The sequence below is a fragment of the Dermacentor silvarum genome, chromosome 5 (assembly GCF_013339745.2).
Source record: "Dermacentor silvarum isolate Dsil-2018 chromosome 5, BIME_Dsil_1.4, whole genome shotgun sequence".
Taxonomy (NCBI): Eukaryota; Metazoa; Arthropoda; class Arachnida; order Ixodida; family Ixodidae; genus Dermacentor; species Dermacentor silvarum.
This window is the reverse complement of record NC_051158.1, coordinates 51655370-51678437: the sequence shown is the minus strand read 5'-3', so window position 1 is coordinate 51678437 and position 23068 is coordinate 51655370. Positions and strand designations below refer to the sequence as shown.

The 23068-nt window shown below is 48.0% G+C and overlaps 1 protein-coding gene across 4 annotated transcripts in view; it reads left to right on the top strand.

The window, feature by feature from the left end:
• LOC119453386 (protein dimmed) overlaps positions 1-23068 on the top strand; it is a 510248-nt gene that overhangs the window by 97158 nt on the left and 390022 nt on the right. For all 4 annotated transcript variants that reach the window (XM_037715426.2, XM_049667836.1, XM_049667832.1 and 1 more), the window contains exon 2: positions 12113-12195. The gene's annotated coding sequence lies outside the window, so the exon portion shown is untranslated. The remainder of the gene's footprint in view (positions 1-12112; positions 12196-23068) is intronic.

Sequence of the window (23068 nt, the reverse complement as noted above, 5' to 3'; positions counted from 1 at the left end):
GACGAAGCACCCGCGAAGAAAAGCCGAAGCGCACAAGACAGTAGCTATTCGGAGTTTTCACCGGCTGCTCCCAGTGCTTCCGGGATAATTCTTTATTTCGTTGTAAATAAACATTGGTATTGCATGCATAAGTGTACACCCGTGAGCAAAGTATACGGACCAGGGATTGCGCGATAAAGCCGTTTGTTTCAACTACCTGCGAATGCAACTTGAAATTTAGGACTGCAGTCCAATCTTAGCATTGCGAGCTTTCCAGTGTACTCGTCAATTTGAATTTATGCATGTTAATTACGAAGAAATTGAGTTGTTTCAGCGACCTTGTGGTCCGTATGCTTTTGCTCACGGGTGTACCTGGTATTTTCATCCTTTCGAATACATGTCCCATTAACGTTACGAAAGATCTAATACATAAATAACCAGCTAACCAGCATAAATTGTGCAGCAGTGATACCTAAATATTTCGTGAATATATGGGGCAACGTGCAGGTAAGGCCTGCGCTGCACGCCTTACCTGCGAAAAAAAAAAACGAAGTGGTGGTTTAATTCGGCGCGGTGGTGCTGGAAACGCCGATGTGCGGTCGTTGCGGCGAAACCACACTGACCATTTTATCGATCAGCTGCAGAAAAAACTCGAGTGCCCCTTGCTACCGTGACTGCAGCGGCCGTATCAAGCCATTAACAGAACAGCATGAATAGCAAGGCTAGTTCATCCGTGCCTCCGGCTCAAAACAACGCCAACCCTCTGTAGATCAGCCGCAACAATAGTAATTTCTTTCACTGCAAACTGCGAAGGTGTACCAAAAGAACTTTCGTGCGCTGCACGTCGTGCATTTTACTTTTATACGGTGAAAACAGCAACACCCGATAGCTGTTCTACCGCGACGCGTAGGAAAGTTTCAGGTGACGCTGCGAACTGCGCCACCTGTCGGCGGCGACACGAAGTGCGTCAAGCTCTGCCGCGTTGTGAGCGCACTACAACTCTTCTAGTACACTGTAACGAAACGAAGCAAAGTGTGTAGCCCGAGGGACGCCGCTGTGGCGTTCTGAGAAGACGCGATGATTGCGCGTTCGAGATTTTTCCTACTGTGCGAGCCAGTACAGCTGACCGGGCGAGATTTATAGGGTGACTCCTATTCGTCAGTCCTTGTGGAAGATACCAAGATTGAGCGATGTGCTCTTTTTTTTTTTTTTCCTTCTTTTTTTCCCCTGCGCATTGGACAAGGACGACAGAATGGAAACACGTGGCGCTGAACTTAAAGCTGAACTTTATTTTGCGGTTTTATTTGAGTTTGAAGTTGAAGTTTGCAGTTTGAAGTTATTGGAAATTGAAGTTTCGGAGTTCTGTTTCGAACTTTATATTGAAGGAGTGCGCTGGTCCGGGAGGCGAGCAGAGGCGTGGCATAGAGTTGTGCTTGATTCTTAAAGAGAGACGATACGCTGGCATAAATATATTTACAGTAAGTGGTTCGTGTGGAAAGGGAAATGTTGGTGCTATCTTCTGCAGCCCTTGAGGAAGCACGGCTCAGCGCCAAATATATTTACACATTCTATAGAAAGCGTATAGACAGTTATTCGAAAGCAAGTTTGCTCTGTCCAGGGGCGAATCCAGGGTAGAATCAAGGGAGTGGGAGGCTCATGCAAATTTAGAAAGAGTAGGTGCTTTAATGCACGCTTTTGTTTCTCAGCGCACGTATTTCCTGCCGAGTGTATGTAAGCAAGGCCGTGTCGTGTGGCAGAAGGGCCAGACTGGCTCGCCGGAGAAATGTGGGAGGGGGGTGCTGGGGGGGGGGGGGGAGGAGAGGGCACTCCCCCTCCCCCTGGTCTGGTTTCGCCAGTGGCTCTGTCCATTCGTTCCGTTAAGGGGCGGCGCGCGTCATCGGGCCACGATTCACGCATCGTCTTTTTCATTGCATATCGTCATCATCATCATCGTCACCAATCTATTTTCATGTTCACTCCAGGACGAAGGCCTCTCCCAGCGCTCCCCAATCACCCCTGTCTTGCGCTATCTGATTCCCGTTGGAATTACATTGAGTCCGTGGGAATTATGCTCAGTCAGGATGCCATATGCCACGCTTTACTGCGAAATCACCTCGTTGTCGTCGCCGCCGCCGTGCTTTCTTTTTTTTTTGTCACAATCGTTAACGTCGGCTTTTGTTGTATACTGTCGACACCATCGTGCCACCGTGGTCGTTATGCCGTCGTCGTACAAGATGGTCTCACGGTCCTCGAGTGTTTCTTAACATTTTTTTTTTTATATAGAGAGATCACACCAGTGTGGCCCCAAGCGGCCGTATATGGACGCCGTCACGTTCGAGGCTTCGTGAATCATGCGCGTTTGGAAAAGAATGCGGCCTCGATCATTGCTACCGTGCCGGGGGCTAGGCTATACGCGATCGAGTGTGCAACCGGTCGGCGGTACAAGGCGCAATTGAGACGTTTAGCGTACACACAGAAACGGGCAGCGGGTCTCTTTTCGTGTGTACGCGGCGTAGCGGCGTCTATAAAGGACACGATTGGGCGTATCGCTGTAGTGGGGCAAAGGAGCGTGGAAGCACTTCCTCTATTACGAACTCTGAGCCAGTTTTTCCTTTTTTTTTTCGCCGTTTCGGGAGAAGGTGCACGAAAAACCACTTCGCGCTGAGTGCGCGTGGCGCTCGAAATAACGCTCGCTTAAAACACCGGTGCTGCTGGCAAATAATCTACATCCTTCTGCACGAGGAACCTGCAGCGTTTGATGATACAAACGCAAAGTATACAAAGTGCACAACGTGCAGTCTTGGCGTGAGTACCGCATACGGCCGTTTAATAGCCGCATTCGTGTGATCGCGCTCCTATATGACCACAACGGAAGGCGCTTCTTCCACCAAAAAAAGAAATAATAAAAAATAGCGCTTTGTTTGTTGCCTCTATACGACGCGTCAACTGCGCATGCCCAATATCTGTGGCGCCGGTCGCTGGCTCTTTACTATACGGCGCTTGCAGAACAAGGTATAACCGTGCGCGAAAATCATGTAACGACCATCACGTAGCGACAACGGGCCATGCACTTTTGCCAACTTCACGTTGTCACTCATTTACGTTGTTTTCACAATTATTGTTGAGAGGGAGAGAGGAGCGTTTCACATAATCTTACTGCGACAAATCTTAATACAAACAAACTTGAGAAGAAACAAAGAAGAAAAAAGGAGAAATACTTTATTGCATGACGACTGGTTGTCCGAGGATGCTGTTCCGGACGTCTCAAGTTCCGCCATATTGCCAAATTTTGGGATGGCGGCATTTCGATCCAATCAGAGAGGCCGTATCAGCCCTCTGGGCAAATCAATCACAGTTGACAAGATGGCTGATTCTGCAATATGGCGGTATTTCACCATGTTCAGGATAAGCACCCCGAGTCGTTTTCGTTTGCAGAGGTGGCGCTCTCTGGTGTGAATTGTCGACGGGTGCCATTGGTCCCTTTGGACGGGGAGGACGTGACGCACCAGGAGCAGCAACAGATTATGGCGCAGGTCTTCGGTTGGTGCGGTCTAGCTCGCCCAGCCGTAAGTCGTGGCCTTGGGGCATGTGGGTGAGCACGATGAGAATGAGTGAGGGCGTGGGGACGTCCCCGGTACGAGGGTACCGCGTCAGGTTGCTGCCAGCAGACCTTACAGACGCGATGACTTGATCTACACGCTCAACATGATGAATGATTGCGTCATAAGTCAAAGTAGGGGCCTGAGACTGTCGGATGAGACAGAGGGCTCACCGAGCATTGGAGCGGGAGGTGATGGGTTCAACGCTAAGAGACGGGAACACGGTATTATGAATTAGAGAGAGCGAATGGGGATTAATTACATTATATATAGTCGAGATTAAGAGGATGAAATGAAGTTTGACAGGCCGTGTAATGCGGAGAAAAGATAGGAGTTATTGTAGTCGAGCTACAGAATGGATGCAAAGGGGCACTGGGGTACACGTTACCATGGTTACAGGAAACCAGTCCCTCTTACGAACGCAATTAAGAAGCAGTCCCGAAGCTTTGCTGCGGACTATAATTATCCCTCTGGGAACGGAGGGTGTCGCAAGCACGTACGTGGAAGATTCTTTCTTCCACGTGCCTCCGGCCTATACGCGAGACTATGCGGTACGATCGAGCGGCCACTCGCCGAAAAAAAAGAAAAAATGTGGTTGATCCCTCTTATATAGGAATCGGTATAGAACACGAAAGTAAAACGTGTCTTCACAGAAGTAGTGTAATGTTTATTGCACATTGATATATAATGTCTATTGGTGTTTTGTGGCTAAAGCGCCCTTAGGCGTTGATGCACCCACGCTGACGCCTGGTGGCACGTCTCCTCCATCACGACTACCAACGTCGATGACCATGAGCAACCGTCGTGCATATGGAAGCTGCACTACGCTGCACACGCTAGCACAACGCGAAAGACGAAGCACGTAACTGACACACTAATACAACGCGCAAGACAAAGCACGTAACTGAATCGTCACCGAGTCAAATCAGCGCGTACAGCGCGTCGTAATTGCAGCCTCCGCGATCAACTTCAGAAACATTTTCAGAGCTAATTGCAGAGGCCACGCTCCGCTGTGCTGAGTACGGTGAACGCCACTACCAACGCCACCTAGGTGGCGTTGGTAGTGCTTCTTGATGCCAGCGTCCCTTCGAATGCTGGCATCGAGGCGTCGTAGTGATGAGACCACCGAAGCGTTCACTGTCGGTGCGCGTTAGTGTGATAATGCAGTACTTCTCTTTTCTGCTCGTAGGCGGCGGCACCGCCCCGAGCAAGAGCGCGGGTACACGGAGGAGTGTTAGATATATAAGGCGCGTCTGTGTAGCTCTCTGCAAATGCGTTTGTGGCGCAATGGGTTAAACGCTCGGCGATCTATCGTCGCGGACCGAGAGGTCGTGGGTTCGATTTCCAAATTTTGCATGTTTGTGGAACTTTTTCTTCTGGTTTCTTTCTTTGTATTATGTTCCATGACGTATTTCCGTGACGGAAATACGTCAGTGAAGTCTTGGTGGACCCCGGAATAAAACACTTTCGTGTTAAAAAAAAAAAAAACACGTCCGAGTGTCCAGAGCTTATTAAGCAAACCCCCTTCATTTTCCTAACTCGGCTCTCTGGTGATTCTTTTTTTTTTTCCCGCGAACTCTAGCAGTGTTTCTTTCGATTCTCTTTATTTTATCCGCGTATCCCTGTGATCCTCGCGTACTTTTTTTTCCCCTTCGTCTTTATCCTCTCGGGCAAATTCCTTCGGCCCCGTTTTTACCGCGTGCCCCACCGTGTACGCGTTCCGTATCCAGGTCTGGCCTCGTCGTCGTCATCGTCTCTACCGTTTTTTTTTTCCTTCTTCGTGTCAGCGTGCACTTAATTCTCGCATGCTGCATACCTGTCCGTACGAACGCACTATACCTTCTCCTCGTGCCGCGGGCACGGTTGCAAATCGCTCGGGCCCCAACTGCTCGCTCAGTGCTCGCGGATCAAAGAGCGCGTCCGTGGTGACCACTGGGCTAGATCTTTCTTTCTTTCTTTCTTTCTTTCTTTCTTTCTTTCTTTCTTTCTTTCTTTCTTTCTTTCTTTCTTTCTTTCTTTCTTTCTCTCTTTCTTTCTTTCATTCTGTTCGTCATCATTGTATTCACCATCATTGTCTTCGTTCTCTTCATCTCCTTGTACTTCGTGCCCGTGGTCTTCTGCCTCCTCATCTGTGTCTTCTTCATCTACTATGTATCGTACGTCTTCTTAGCCTTCATCTTTGACTTCCCCGTGCCAATCACGCGCTCATACTTGCATACCTGGAGAAGGAATTACTCTTTTTATTCTTCTAATGATCAGTTTGCTAAGTGGAATTCGAGAAAAAGGGTGAACTCCTCGTCTACTTCTTTGTCTTCCTTTACGTTGTCAGCGCCTTCTTTATCAAGATATTCCTCAACTTCGCCGTCTTCGGCTTTATCTCGTTTACATTCATGGCGTTCTTCTTCCTTCTCGTTGTCTTCTTTGTCTCGTTCGACTTCTTTATCATAACCTCCCTCAACTTTTTTGTCCTCAGCTTCGTCCTTGTCTTCTTACTAGTAGTCTTCGCCTTCTTCATCCCATCCCTCGACTTTGTCCTCTTTGGATTCGTCTTTGTCTTTAACGTCTCCTTCCTTGTCCTCGTCGTGTTCTTAGTATGCTGCCTCGTTGTCTTCACCCTCGTCATTAGCTTCTTCGCAATCGTTATTGGATTCTTCGTCGTCATCTGCTTGGTAATTTAAAATAATTTTCTTTTGGCGTGTTATACAAGCAGGCAAGCAGATCGGTCAAATGTCCTAACTCGGTTGGTCAAAGAAAGCGCGCAGATATATATCGCTCAGCCCAGTTAGTAGATCCTATTCTTACCTTTTACTGCGTGTGGGGCGAAGTTCCACAGAAACACGCGGACAAATCAACCGATTCTTTCGTGATATTCTTCAGCGCATTTTTTTACTCTTAAGCAGACGCCAACTGTAATCGTACTGTCCTTGTTTATCTGGATGACTTCGTTTGTTTCTTTTCTTTACCGCAATTATCCGGAGATAGTGGTGTCTGCGTGTCCCCGGCTACACTACTTCGACCGCTTTCGTACTTTCCCACGGTAAAGCTAACAAAGCAGGAGGCGCATCTCTAATGAACGTCTCTGGGTGGGCTATTTAGCTTCGCGCAGTGCAACGGAGGCCTAGAGCGTTCCAGAGACGTGATCTTTCATTTATTGCACCGAATCACACGAGTCTGGCCGAACCGTTGTCGTCTGAGAATTCTCTACCCTCACCTTCAGGTCCTGCATATTTCCCCCCCATCAGTTTACGATAAGGCACGTGGACTGCGTATAAAATATAAAGAATGTCGGTCACGAACTCCCTCCTCCAGTGCTCCTCCCGGACCTATCCACCCTTAACTTCACTGCTTGATGATAACAAGCCAGAAGGACAAACCGCATTGCGTGTTCAGTTGCAGTAGTACACAGCGATTCAACACGCTTTCTCGATTCAGATTAAGAAAGAAAGAAAAAAAGAAAGATTTTGTATAACTGGGGTGGGAATTATACTTTTTGTTCTTCTAATGATGAGTTTTGCTAAGTGGAATTCGAGCGAACGGGTGTGCTCTGGCTCGCTGTTTCTCTCGCATTCCACACAGCGACCTGATTGGAATAATATTAAGTGTAATTCCTTCTCCAGTTATTCAAATCCAAGCTTCGTTTTTTTTTTCTTTTTTTTCCTTCATCAAACGCCCCGAATCCATAAGAATGGGTTGGCGTGGACCACATGTAAGCAGCGATGACAATTTGGCCACAGTGCCTCCTGTGTATTTCCACTGCCGGTCCCAAGGCGGTCGGCCGCCACTGGCAAACAGCACTCACGAAAAAATGGCATCGCGAAATTTGACCCCACATTCGCAAGAGAAATCACAGAGAGGGAAGCTTTTTTAGCCGTCATTTCCTCCAGAAATCATCAATCTCGATCTCTCTCCGCTCGATGTATGCATGTATGTATGCCACCTCTGTAACCTAAATTGATTTAGTATGTTACATTGGTGTATACCTTTAAGCTAACAGTGTGCGTCCGCAAAGCGGGCAAGCTTGATCGCGCGAAAGCGAAAGTAGGGAGCCTACAAACAGCGTTGCATGAAGGCTGCCTAAGGGAAAGGCATACTATGCACCCTCTGCTGTTTTTTTTTTTCTCACGCGCGCCACCACGTCTTTGACGCCGGGGCACTCGCCAACCTGCACCGTTCGAGCAGCCGAACGCGTTACGATAACCACGGCAAGAAAGAAAAAAAAAAAGGGGGGGGGGGACAGCGATATTGGCATATTTTGAATGCACGCGCGTGGCCCGCCGTCGCCGTGTAGGTCGCCACCCGTCCTTGAAGCGTCGCTCGACGGCTCAGGCAGAGAGAAAGGGGGAGAGAGGGTGGTAGAGGAGGGTGATAACGATGTCGTGGCGCGCTGTACCACACGCAGACATCAGAGGTCGCGCGATCAGCGACCACGCCGGATTCTTGGGACATGAGGGCCGATGGCGACGTGATCGTATATTCGATGACGGTGACGCATGGCGAAATAGAACGTGTTCTATACTGCCGCGGAGGCCACATATCTGTGGGAGCTAAATGCAAAAAAAAAAAAAATCGTGAACTCATGTTTAGGTGCACGTTGAAAAGCTCCGGTTGGTCAAAATTAACCGGCAGCCCTCCACTTCGGCGTCTCTCGCTGCCCCAGTGTTACTTTAGGACGTCGATCAATCAATCAGTAAGCCAGTGAATTAATCAGTCAGTCAATCGACCAATCAATCAATCAATCAATCAATCAGAGAACCCCAGTTTGTCAAATTACTCCTGAGCCCGCTACTATACTACGTCTCCGTAACCTTCTGCGCAGTTTCAAAACGTTAAACGCTATGGAAATATTCTACTTTTAAAGAGACTTTAATGAACAACACTAAAACTGTACAGATGGACAAAATACTGTTTAGAAATTATGCTTTCAATATTCTGAAGGAAAATTATTAATTACAAATTGCACCCGAACCCTAACGCCCGTAGGTGGGTTTGAGGTCATGCATGTGAAAGTACATGTTATCGTATTTTGGCTATTGTGGGCGTAAAGAAGGACGTCGAAACTAGCCAGGTTGGGTGGTCTTTAGTTCTTTTAGTATATACGACATAGTCCTCTACCGATAAACCATTACCTATAGGCCAGGGTGTAGCCGCTGTCAAAAACGCCGAAATGTCTTTTACCAAGAGATTCTATTATGGTATGCCTTTTTGTCCCTTTGACTTACTTTAAACAAGTCCAGGGATCCGGGAAACCACCCTTCGTCACTTTGGACAATTCTTGAACCATGACCAATTCGCAACCTCAAAGGGACAACTTTCAGAGCAGTGGACGACTTCTCTATTAGCATGGAAATGTGGTCACAACTTTTAGGGACGGTTTTATGCTCCGTCACTCGCGTTTGTTGTGGTATCGCCCTCCCCTGCCCCCCCCCCCCCCCCCCCTACCGGCCTTCTTTTACTTTTTCTTGTATTAGTCATTCTATACTTTACCGACTCTTTCACGTGATATGTATACCACTGCGTGGATCGGCGCCGTTGTACGACCTCCTCGCGCAACCATTGTGCCAGTACTATCCCCAGACCGCGACGTTTTTTATTTGTGTCTAAGAGCCGAGTAGTAGTAGCTGGTGCGGTTTTAACCGATATCTCCTCTTGCCTGACGTTAAGGAAAAAAAGAAAAAGACAGATAAGGTTGAAATGAAGTAGAAAAATTATAATGAAAGCGGCGAAAAAAAGAAAAGAAAGGAAAGGAAAGAAGGCTTGGCGTCGCTTGATGTTGGTTGGCACGGGTTTCTTCGTGGCGCGACCGGTGTTTAATATTCGACTGATGGAAACAAAAGAGAGGAAGAAGAAAGAAAGGAAGGTCTCAACTGGGTCGCCACTGGCGTCAAGGACATCCCGTGCCGAGAATTACCCTTCGGGCAAATCCGCTTTCATGCGCCCTAATGCCTGCCTGACTGCCATGACTGCCTCCGTCGACGGGTCGAACGGCTCGTGCAAATCGCTATCGCAGAGGGATGGACGCACACGCGTCACCGAGGGTCGCGTTCGGTGTACGCGACCTCCTTTTCAGACGTGCGACGAAGTAGAAATATTTAAAGGGACAGTAAAGGAAAAAGTTAAATCATAACATTAGCCAAAAGTTTGTTGACGTGCCAGTGGAATTCTAGGGGCTTCAGGGCTCGCGTTTCATCCTCACACGCTTCCAGTTATCGGCTTCCAACGTAACCTATTGAGGTTTATTATCGATACGAATCCATCAGCTTTGCAACGTCCGGCGAATACAGTGATGTGGTCGCTCGTGTCTGTATACGGAGCTCTCGTAGGTCTCCCATGTGGCGTATCTCGAGGGCGAGAACCAATGGGTCGAGCTGAGGAAGCGTCACACAAACTGTTACAGTTCGCAGACGTCGACAGACCGCAATAATCAACTGTGGCGTCGATGCACACATTCGGATAATGCGGCACCCTCGGCGTTCTCTTGTTTTAGTGTCTTAGCACGTATGGGAAGTGGGGGAACACGGTCACGTGGTCGAGGTAAAGAGGGGATGGGAGAGCTTAGAAGAGCCTGTATTTTTAAGCAGGCTCTTCAAAGCATACCCAAACCCCCTACTCCTTCACAAGACTTACCCCGAAATTCAGACAACAAATGCATGTGCACTATGCAATGACTTGGCGAACTTAGCTCGCTTGCTGTGGCGGTGTCCCGCGTTACGCGGCGATGAAAGCAACACTTCTTGCGGTTCTACGCAGCCCCAACCTCGAAGAACGGTTATGGGCTGTCCAACGGACCCGCGACGCGGCGGAGAGGCTCGGCCTCTCTGTCCCGACGTGGGAGCGGCCCGCCGCGCGCTAGCGTGCGCCCTAAAGGACCGTAGTAAAATTTTTCATCCATCCATCCATCTTCTAAGCTCTCCCATCCCCTTTTACTATCTATCTATCTATCTATCTATCTATCTATCTATCTATCTATCTATCTATCTATCTATCTATCTATCTATCTATCTATCTATCTATCTATCTATCTATCTATCTATCTATCTATCTATCTATCTATCTATCTATCTATCTATAGATAGATAGATAGATAGATCTATCGATATAGATAGATAGATCTATAGATCTATCGGTGAGATAGATAGAGGCGGCAGAAGAGGCAGTACGTGTGTCAAGTGAGCTCTTGAACAACTCCTTCCAATGTGATGAACGCCGTTTAGGTCATCGATGCGGGACCTCAGATGGGTGTGACGCAATACTGGCCAATTTCTCTCGCATTTACTGCTAAATCGACACTGACGTTTTTCTTTATTTTTCTTTCTTTTTTTGTGCCTTAACCGCCTTCGTCCTGTGTAGGGTAGTCAACCGGAGTAGCGCCTGTCTGACCTCCCCGCCTTTTCATTTTCTTTTCTCTCTCTTTACTAATGATCTCTCAATGCTTTCCGTCGCTGACACGAAAATGTTATTCGCGCAGTAATGCAGTTCTTGAAGAGCATCGGCTTCAGTCACCGTTAATAGTGCTCCCGTGCATTCCTCTCGCGTACAAACCGTGTTCGCTCTCTTGCTCTTTCTGTTCCCCCTTTCTCTTACCTCCAGCATAGGGTAGAAGACCGAGCGTTTGTGTGGTTGACACCCCAGTGTTTCTGGCGCTCTCCCACAACACAGTTAGAGGTTACTGGTCTGAGATCCTATGTGCATTTATTCGGCTGAGAAAACGTTGCTCCTTAGCGGAGATTTTAAGAGTCAGACTCCCCCCCCCCCCCTTTTTTTCCCCTTAATTTCGCGCCAGAATCGCAGGTTGCTGCAAGGCCGTCGCGAATTTCATGATATTTTTCCGTACTATTTGGCTCGTCTTGTGCGATGGAAAAGTGTTCACAAGGTCCTTGTGGAATCTTTCCTTACTTTTGAATGCAATGAAATTGTTTCGTGTTCATCTACGTACAATTAAATATAGAGCGGATGCTGCTAAATTTGACGATGCCTCTGGGAGAAGGTGTGCGACGTTCAGTTTGCATTTGCCACCAGTTTTGTTGTTGTCGTTGTTGTAGTTGCAGTTGTTTTTCGTTCGTGTACGTTTGTGTGTTGGCACCATTTCAGGCCTATTAAGCATCCGCTCATGTTAATGCCAGGACTGTGATCTATTAAGTCAAGTTAATATCTTCTTGAATTGCTTCTTTAATTGAGAATGGATCCGCAAGTTTCGATTAAAGAAACAGTAAATCATAACAGTGAATCACTTTAGACTCGTAAGGTATTCTTTCAAAACTCTATTTACATTCATTCGTAGAGAAAATGGTGGTTGTGAGTGGCAGAAATTGAAAGCCAAACAACTTTCTTATGTTTGAGTCTGGGGTCGAAACTCTAGCGTCAGTACTCCAGTTTGACGTCTCAAATTTCAAACTAATGTGAATCCGCGAGCACGCCTCTCTCGGAGGCACCGGCGCGGCGCCATGTAGTTTGCTTGGGAAAACGTTTCGCGCCTCTCGCTTGTCACAGAGATGCGTTTAACGCGTTGCCTCAGTGATCGTTCCTTCTTTGCGCAGGTCTGGCAGTGTTGGCTGAAAGAACTTAATACTACGTGACTCACGACTGCGACGCAACCAGGATATCGACCCTGCGGTGATCGGTGAGTGGAAAGCGAGTCCTAGCTCATTCAATTTGGTAGCGGGTCACTAGCACGCCCTTTGAGAGAGTGACGAGTGACGTCTATGGCCTGTGGGAGGTGTGTTGCTATTTAGGGTTAGGAGGGCTCCATTTAAAGGAACACTAAAGTGGAATATTAAGATGTGTTACTAAATTATGCTTCTGAATTAACAAGCAGCCTATACCGCGTGTGCAAGAGACAGCTGACATTGCTATCGCAAGTCCCTCAAGTCGTAGCTTTATGTGAAGAGCGTTTAGTTGTCGTTCGTTTATTTAGAGATTACGCCGTCTCAGGTATGAGACATCGCAGGGTGTGTACATACGAAGTGTCACTTAAAACAGGAAAAATGCGAAAATACCGTGTACTTAGATTTAGGTGCACGTCAAAGAACTCCAGGTGGTCCAAAATACTCCGGAGTCCCTACCACGGCCTGCCTCCTAATCAGATCGTGATGTGGGCACGTAAAACCCCATAATTTAATTTGTTAATAACAACGGATGAAACGAATGCATATACGTTGGGCACTAGAGGGTTCAGTTAGCCCCCCCCCCCCTTTTCTACAACCCTGGGCCGGTATTTTGTAGCGATGCCTTGCCGGTAATAATGCCTTTTCTCGCTTATCGCGCTGTGTCAGTGGTCAGAGCGGCGGTCCGCTCGCGTTATCCACAGGATCAGCCGGCCGTGAGCGGTGGATGATAAGACTAGTGTAGTGCAGTGTAGTGCCTTATGACTTATTCAAGTCATAAGGCATCGCTACAAAATCGCGGCCCAGTTGTCTTTTTTTTTTAACCTGGTACCCTTGTCAGCAGAAGTTCGTATCCGTCCGAAACGGTCTGGAAGTTGATTAGAATCGAATCGAAATCGCAAGTTGAGCTCCGACCGACGCGCCAGCGCGTCACGAGGCGTCGCGATCACCCTCGCCGGGGTTCCTGGGGGGAGGGGGGGGGGGTGGCGAGGGCTGCATTGCGCGTGCGCTGAGCCATCGGAACGTGCTCGGCTTTCCCGATAGCAACAATGCGCTGACCGCATTACGCCGTCTCTTTCCTGCGCCTTCGCCGTCAGCGTCGGCTCGCCTGGCGACTCGTGTGCAGCGGCCCGTGGCTGACGCTGCTAGCCACGTGCGCCGTTCCATGCGCACCTGCTGCCTTCCAGGGAGCTTCTTAACGGTGCTCCCTAGAGCGTAATATGGCGCCACCGTCTATACGTGAGCTTCCGTATCTGATATGTTATATGGCCCACACTTAGAGCTTACAGTGCACACTCGACGCACCTTTTATAGCTGGAATTAGCGCGCCATTTGTATTCAAATAACCTGAACGTTCGCGGACGCCGCATTTTATAAGTCGCAGTGTGCAGTGTCTGCACGAAACGGGTCGCCGTGCTTACGCGCGTCATTCCAACGTTATGCCGTGCGGCGACCCAAGCAAGAAAACAAAGAAAGGAGACTGGAAATAGCGCACAGCCGCGTTTTTAAAATAAAGTTATGAGATTCGGCAAAGCCGAGTGGGCAGCCAAATATGGCGGACACGAGAGAGCGTAGACGGTGCCATTTTGGTTCTAGTGCGTTTTGGCGCTTTTGGGTCGTGCCAAGGTATCTAAACAGCAAGCCGTTTCCAGATATCTTCAATCATACATATGAGGCCAACAGACACTGAAGCCAAGGAAACCATCCGGGAGATTATTTGTTGCTTTAATTGAAGCGTACAAAATGATGAGGTAAAGGGAAATGAAATGGGACGAAAAAACAACTTTTATTTCTGGAACTGTTCTTCGCCTCCGGTCCCCAATATGTAAAGGGGGCTAGGGACCACTCAAGCTACCAAAAAGCAGCTTTTACCTTGGCCCCCTACATTTGTTTGTAAATGGGCCCAAATAAAATGAAATGAAATGAAAGTTGCCGCCGGTGCCAACCGAACCCGCATACGTACCGTATGGGAAACTTCCCATGAATCGGTGCTATGTCACAAAATTTTTTTTAATAAATTCTGGGGTTTTGCAGGCCGAAACCACCATTTGATTATTAGGCACGCCGTAGCTCATGAGGGACTCTACATTAATTTTGTCCACCTGGGGTTCGTTAACCATCGTGTTCAAAAAGCCGGATACGTTGTAACTGGCGAATAATACGGGGTGACTGCCGACTGTTGAGCCTCATACGGGCGACAAAACCAACATAAATACGCTACCTATCGGGGTGCAACAGCAACATGAGCCCTTGATACACCCACTGTACGCAAAGCAAAATAAACAGCATTTTAAATCAGCACATTAATTTTGTTTTTTTTATCTTGTATTCATTGAAATTGATTATTTGAACAACGTGTTTTTAGCAAGCAATAAATGGCGATAAGTTTGATCTCGTCGTCGATCACTTTGGACACGTCAGTTGATCAAGACCCGCAAAAAAGGCACCCCTTGCACGTCTGTAAATTGAAGCGAAGTTCCAGGGAACTGGTACAATTCACGCACGCTGCTGCTTTCATATGACTGGCTCTGTGGTGGTATGAACATGGCGGAATATTGATAGTTGTAGCTTCCTCCTGCTCCTGGGTGGAGTAGAATATTTCCCTCTCACATGTTGCGAATGCGCTAAATATATATTTTCATGTTGTTTGCCTTTTGAACTGTTAGAAAGACGGTATAGTAAATCGCGCCAACTTGTCGTGCAACAAGTCCTCTTGTACAAATGTGCTACAAACGGGACAGGAACTATAATGGCCCTGAATAGCAGCCATTGAACCAATTCTTCTGGTTATACCATGCTTCTTTCTGTCGAGGTCTGTCAAGACACACGCGAGCATCCAAGTCGTAAGCACCGAGTAGATGCAGAGACGCTGCTGTGTAGACTAGAAATACTTTTGTTTATAGAGAATCTATAAACTTGGAGTTGACTAAAACAAATAGACATCTTAACGACTTGTGTCCATAGACCGGAAATCGACTCAACTTTTTTTCTATAGAGATTCTGCAGATTTATTATATGCGAGAGACAAACAGAACGGCATAAGTAGTCTATAGACTGTCTAAGTCCATTTCTGTAAGAGATGGCATCCGGTATTCGTACACAGCGCGCCATCATTGTATTTATAGACTTCGACAGCCTATGGACAGTCTGCAGACTGTCTATAGACTGTCTAAGTCCTATTTTTTAAGCACGCTAAATCCTATGTAGTACACAGCGCGCCTGCATTGTCTGTTCGCTTGCCCAGCTTTTGATCGGGACTCGGTGATTATAGACTGTCTAAAGACTGTCTAAACGCGATCTTGTAAGCACGCTAAATCCTATTTTGTACACAGCGCGCCTGCATTGTCTGTTCGCTTGCTCGGCCGCTTTGTGATCGCGACTCGATCGCCGGGTATCGCGACTTGCGCAACGGTGCACGGAAGTTCGTTGTCGAAGCGAGCGGGCGCCCGGGAGCGGTGTGGTGATGGCTCCGCTCTCCCGCCCGCTCTGTGCGGCGGGGACGGCGACCGACCCGACCGCGCCACGCCGTCAGACGTCCTTGGCGTTCCGGACGTCGGAGTAGCGAGAGCGATTCTCGAAGCCGCCGCCGCCGCCACAAACGCGCGACCACTCTTCTCTTTCCCTCGTTTTCTTTTCTTTCTTTTCTCGCCTTTCTTTCCGCTCTCTCTCCTTTCGTTCGGATACCCTCCTCTCCCGACGGTCCTTCTTGAGGCAGGGCCCGTGCTGCGTTCAATTCTCATTTTGTTTTGTTCTTTCGATCTTTTCCTCTCGCGCGTCACCTTCCCATCGAGGTTTCCGAAAGGGCGCGTCTAGGTCGACCGGGTTCCTGCAGCCTTACGCACGGCCCTCGACGTCTAGCATAGTTGCGTGCACTGCAACGTCGTCATTGTATCGCCCTCCTTCTTGTCTGCGTTTTTTTTCCCCTGGATTGTTATAATTTGGCGGTGAAAACGTGGGCGCTTATTACTCCTTAATCGTCGACGCAGGGGCCTTTGCTTTCGCATCGGTGGCCAGGAAGCGCGGATTCTTTAATGGGGGAGCATTCTGACGAGAACTCCGAATATTGCTTAGATTTTTTAGCACAATATATATAGGGCAGGGGACAAAACGCCGATTGACGTCATCACAAGCGCTATAAGTAAGTTTTGTCCCGACTAAACTAGTCCAAAGCAACGTTTTGACTCAGAATATTTAGGGAAGTTCTACGGTTGCGTTTGAACTCCTCATGAAGGATAAATGAATAATGATGTTTGTTAGAATAGAATATCATTATGCAAAAGCGGGCATGCCGACGCTAAAAAAGGGCGTGAGGGGCAGTACCCGGCCGCTGGAAATATGAGGGCACCGACACGGCAAACTGAATAATCATAAGTTTAAATACAATAAACGTCGAAAAGTTTTTTTTTCACAGCTTAGCGTTCATTCAAAAAAGATCTGTGCAGGCAAATTATTCAAAAGCACTCATGATTCTCTTAGTTATAGTGTGGAAAGACTATGAAGTTGCTCGACTGCATGTGGAACCGTATCAGAAGGGTCGGTGGTAGTTTCAGCCACTCATCCACAGCTTAGCCGGAGGGGGGGGGGGGGGGGGGAGGAGCAGGTAGACCTGAGTGTCCGGCACTACCACCCAGTGAAGACTATTTGATTCGAATATTCGCATACCCCTTAAGTTTTTTACTTGACAATAGCCTCGAAGCCCAGCCTTTATCATTCCGAGTCAGCCTCAATGCCGGCGACTACTTGCACGGCCACAAGATTTCATGCCTGGTACTGGCGAGTGGTTTTGCCTCGGAACCTTTGGGACCGACATCACCGCTGTGGGAGGGGGGAGTAATGCGCTGAATGTCTAACGTGCCTCAAGATTCACCTAAATGAATTTTCTTTCACTCTCGGGTCTCAGATGGGCCGAGAATCACTTAAAAGTAATACGAGGAGACTCCCAATCGCTGTCCCTCGCCAACGCTGGAGCACGAGTGGGCAATAAATTGGTCAGCGTATGTGTTACCGCGCTCTTGCGCAACAAAACGGGGCAGTCCGTGTAAATCGCGGAGCTTTTTCTTTCTTTTCTTGCGCGCGTTCTGACGCGTGACCTGGTCGAGAAAGTGTATAGTAGCTGAGGCCGGTATATAACGCCCCGTTCAACGTGAAAGCATTGCGCAATCAGCGGCGGCGGCGGCCACCAGGAGCGCTGCCAGACGTTTGCTTAAGGGCTTGGTGGCGCAACCCACCACCCCGTTTCAAAGGGGACGCTCATAGCATCCATCCACCCATCCATTAAGTGCTGCCTTGATTCATTCCTGGCATTCCTCGCGATGCTCTACCGTGCCGCCGTCCGCAAATATGCGAGACAGCACTTCGTGATCACAGTGCGTTTAAGAAACGCTGTGATTAGGCCAGCACACTTTGTTATGCAGGGTGCTTCACTTAACTTGGGCCAAACTTTAGAAGTGTGCAAATGCTCTACGTAGCTGGACAGAACCGAGGTAATGTTGTTGGCCGTCGCTTGCAGATACTAAGATTATTATTTTTTACATTCCGCCTAATTAGATATTTAGTCTTAATCAATTAATCAACTTCTCAAATATTACAGTTAGGTGAAAAGTGTCAACGAGAAAATTCCAGAGCAACATGAGAAACTCCCGATACATCTTTCTGTTGCTCACTGCGTGCTACATAAAAGTGTTTTTCCGAGCGTGAAAGATGCCCTAGAATACACGCACAGTGCCTCGAGCGACCAGTCGTGCGGCAATTGTGCGTGTATTCGCGGACTTCTTTCAAGTGTTCTTTTCCTTGTTTTTTTTTTTTTTCGTTACCTATACCCCTTCGTTCACGGCGCGTACGTGAGAAGGTGCAACTTGCTTTTGTGCTCTCCTGGATAACGCTGAGGCAGGAAAATTCGCACGGGGTTGTGCAACGCGCACTAGTATTATAATTGTATCAGGTATACTACGAGATACACAGTTGTGGAATTCCGTTTTGAGAGAAAAAAAATATTGGTTGGCCCATTGGCTAACACTCCCAGGGTTAATATTGTGGCCGCGGACCCCGTCATTCACGGAGTGTATACATGAGGAGGCGAAACTTGCTTTTTGTGTTCTCCTGAATAGCACTGAGAAGGGAAATTCGCGCGAGGTTGTGCAACGCGCGCTAGTGCTATGCTTGTTTCAGGTACGACGGGATATGCAGGTGTGGAATTCCGTTTTGAAAAAAAAAAATATTCGTAGGTCGATTGGCTAACACTTCCAGGGTTTATACTGTGCCCGCGATTCACAAAAACCCAAGAACGTCGACGGGAGGCAAGGCTGCCTTGGTATCTGAATTTGTGAATTGGCACGCCTGTGATGTGGATGATGTATATTCATCGCCCACCCGTGGCATGGTGTCTTTTCGGTCTCTTTCATATTTTCTTTACCATATTATTTATACACGTCAATCAAACGTAAAAGTTAATCTTCTCTGTGCTTTCCGTGGCTTTATTGTACGCTTGCTTCGTACACTGTAGAATAACGTACGCTCTTAAAGCTGAATAAAGGTGTAAATCTTACAGCCTTACAACCTTACACTCAACAAGCTTGTAATTTTTTGCAGTGTACGGTCGTAATTGACGAAAAAAATCGAGCCCCTCGGTGTTCCTCATTCTCGCCCAATGGAGTATTGCCACACTCAGGAACCGTGGTTAAACGTTTCGCGCAACTGTCACTTCATTCATTGCCTTTCGACAACTTACCATGCGGCCACTTGCTCTCATTTGTGTGAAACTTTTCACCCGGCGGATACCCACCCTGGACATGATTCGTGCAAGTGGTGCTAGAAAGCAACATGCACATCTATCTTCGGTGTTTAGTACGGCTACAGTTGTTTGTATTCAGTAAATATAGGGCTCATACCCGCTATGGGGTATTGGCCGTGTACTGGATAAATTATTGAAAGTTATATACGGAAATACATACTGACAAAGCGTAAGCGATGTGGAGAGGCGAAATTACGGTATAAAATAGGAAGAACATCAATAAATTGTTGGAAACATCAATATTTAATTTCAAAATACAAGAAACGAACTAGATTGAAATTTAACAGTGACATTGAATGGACTCAATAAGAAATTCGTGGACGAAGCAGCAAACACTTATGTGGCTCAATCCCAGAGCCGAGATTCCGAATGCATAATAGGATCTGTCAAGTCCAGGCGAAGACTTCGAAGGTGAGATCCCGAGGAGTATACAGATCTGGAAGGCCAGAAAGGTCAGTCTCAATGTGACTCAAGTCCAGCAGAATCGCATTGGCTTGTTCTGATTCTATCATGGACTATACCTCAACCACCGATCACGACCATTATCAATTACACTATCCTATTTCATGCCTGCTGGCAAAGAAAGTTATTGGGTTTTACGTGCCAAAACCATGATCTGATTATGAGGCACGCCGTATAGTGGGAGACTCCGGAATAATTTGAACCACCTGGGGTTCTTTAACGTGCGCCTTAATCTAATTACACGGGTGTTTTCGCATTTCGCCCCCCATCGAAATGCGGCCGCCGTGGCCGGGATTCGATCCCGCGACCTCGTGCTTAGCAGCCCAACACCATAGCCACTAAGCAACCACGGCGGGCCTGTCTGCTGCAAAGACGAACGCAGCAGCCAGCAATCTCCAGTTACCTCCGTCACGCGCCTGGTGATCCCACTTTATGCTCGCAAATTTCCTAACCTCATCGTACCACTTGTGATCCCCTGGCCGTCCTCCTCTTCCTGTAGGAGTGACGAATCCCGTCAAAACCAGCTGCGTAATCGCTCGCTGATGCATGGAACTAGTGCAGCGACACCTGGGGACGTTGCCTCGGAGCAGCAGCAGCGCTCGAAGACCTCGACGTACCTTGACCGCCTTGCGGGACAGGCACGGCTGCTCGGAGGCCTTTGCGGCCGAGTCGTCAGAGGCCATTGTTCGAGGCGCTTGCCTTACAGCGTGGCCAATGCCTTTGGCGCTTGGCAGGCCTTCCCCCCCCCATGCCATGCGACAGCTTGTGTATCAGTGGCGTCGAGGTGCGGGCGTGGTCGTCTTGGCGGTGTCTGGCCTTTCATTTCTTGCTCATATATTTTTTGCTTTCCTTTTTCGTGCTCCATCTTCCATCCCCAGCTTGTTCCGTTTTTGTTCCCGCAGATCGTGGTGCGTGGCAACTTTCAGCAAGCTTGGAGTCTCGTGCAGTTTTCTTTCTTGCTGTTTTGTTTCTTTCTTTTTGTCAGTATTGCAGTATTTCTGCTGTATTATTGCGATCATTTCACCGTTATTTTTTTTTCTTGCAGCAGCAGCTGCGTTGCCTGGATTATCTGTCCCACAATAACTCTGAAGTGTATTGCAAGCTATATGAAGCGTGAAAGTGAGGTCAGTGTTGTTCGGAAGAAGGTGTAGGGCAGACCTTGGTCACCTGTCAAGCTACACGTGTGTTTAGTCTGTGATCGCTGCAGACTCGCCAAACTTATTCCGCTGTTAACGCAGTCTTCGATGACTTTGGTGTTCCTTAGTGAAAATGCCGTTGAATTTATGGTTCATTATTGCCAAACCAATTAATCGGCCTATGAGTGTAGGATATAGTTAGTAGCATCCTATCATGCAATGTAGCCTCTGAGAAGGCTGTTATTTTATTTCGTTCGCCTGGTCGTTAACACCGCGCCTTTCTTTCTCAATATCGAGCCTGGCGTAGAACGAATCGTTTTACTCAGCGTGGCGCCAAAGTACGCGCGCAATGGAGATCCCGCGGGTTGTGTGCCAAGGTCGGCGAATGTCGTTCACACTATAGCGACTCGGAGAAGCGAAGCGAAACGCTAAGCGGAACGACCAAGAAAACAAGCGCGACGCAATCTTTTGCCGGGCTCCGTCGAGTGTACGCGTTGTCGTACACGGCTTGAACGCGCATTGCGCGTGCGTCTCATCTGAGCACGTGCTGAGCGCTTTTAATTACCTCGAGATTTTGCTGTGCCCGGAAGCATGGGCGTGTGTCCCGTATACACAGAACTGCGCGGCGTGACCCCGTCGTACTTTTTTTTTTTTGCGTGCCGGTGGCTAGGGTGTGGACGACGTGAATTCGCTCGCGCTGTCTCTCGTCCGGCCGAGGTCGTGAGTTCGAATGCCTGTCGGCGAGGCCTCGTTCTTCGAGTGGGGGACGACGACGGGCCTGCAAATAAATATATGTAAGTCAGCGCGTGCGTATGCGTGGTTTCCAATAGCGAGACACGTTTGGGCAAGACGAAAGATTACGATAGGAGATATTGAGACCCGAATGGGTACGCTCATTTAAAAACGGCTTCTGCGTCGCTCGCTGGATGCTGTCTTCTTGCCATGTGGCCTGATAATTACGGTGATTTTTCTCCTCTGATTGCCATACGCTGTGGCACGAACGGGGAAGCGTGTGTACCGCGAATTGAAGGATAAACGGTAGGGCGGGGCAATGACCTCAATATTGCGAATTTCAAGTACGCAGATTTTTTGTAAGACCAAGTGCTGCAAGACCCTTAGTGCTGTCAAGGTAGAGCTGACAAAGAAGAAAAAAAGAAGAAAAAAAACTGAACAGGAGAGTTTTGGGTGAAAGAGTTGAGCAAAGATAGGCATGACCGCTTACCTATACTGTACGCGATATGCCTAGAGGGCATGGCCGATCTGCACGTGCCTAGAGCTCCGAGGGAGCCAGATGACTTGAAATGATAGGTCTCGAGGTGACGATTTGACGGACGGCGTCACGCGGAAGTTCCCCTTGGAAACTAGTCACTGCGTAATCGAAGTTGTCAGACTTAGATCTTTAGGTCACCTTTCTCCGTACCAACACAGGTCGGTGATGATGTTGATCGTTAATACAGCAGTACTATGATAAAACATAACTATTATCAATTAGAGAGTTTGCAAATGTATTTGTTCATTGCTTTATATATACGCGTATATATACAGGGTGTCCCTACTAGCATGCACCAACATTTAAAAATATGCAACTGTCACGTAAGTGGCCAGAATCGAGGTGATGTTGTTTGCCGTCGCTTGGAGATACTCACATTATGTTTTTGCATTCCGCCTAATTACATAATTAGTCTTAATCAATAAATAAACTTCTCAAATATTATATTTAGATGAAAAGTGTCAATGAGAAAATTGTAGAGCAACATGAAGAACTCCCGATACTGATATATCTGTTGCTCAATACGTGCTACATAAAAGTGCTTTTCCGAGCGTGCAAGAAGCCCGCGAATACACGCAAAGTGCCTCGAGCGGCCAGTCGATCGAGCGGCCAGTCGCGCGACAGTTGTGGAATGCCGGTAAAATAACTGGCTGATTCCTGCACCCTGCATATTCTTGCGCAAAGCGAGCCGCTGTAGACTATAACAGGGGGCGGTACGTACAGAACCATCCGTGAAAACGAAGATCTCACCCGTGTGCACATATCTCGGAGGCAAGGGCATAACGCAGAACAAACAACGCCTCCAACGGTACGCGCCAGTGCCAACTGCGGCAAGCAATTCCCAAAACACTGCCCCTGAAATGTCTTGTTTCCACGACGTTCATTCGTCATTGCTATCATTGCTTTTATACCTCTTACCTGTGGATGTATATAGTTTCTTCGAGGCAGGACCGGATCGGCTAGCAATGCTTTCGAGCAAGTTTGCTGTCCACATCCAAAACATCCCCGAACACACTGCAGGCTATATATACGAGCGTCAGAGCAGTCGAGCAGTCAGAGCGCGTGAAACTTTACTACAAGTCCCCGATTACCCTCGCACCCGTTGCGTCACACACACGCAATGTGCGTAACTACGTTATACACCTGCAGCCCAAACGCTTCCGATAACTTTCGCTGTCATTCATTATAACCTGTACGTACCGTCGTCAGGGCCGACTAATCGGCGCGCGCTA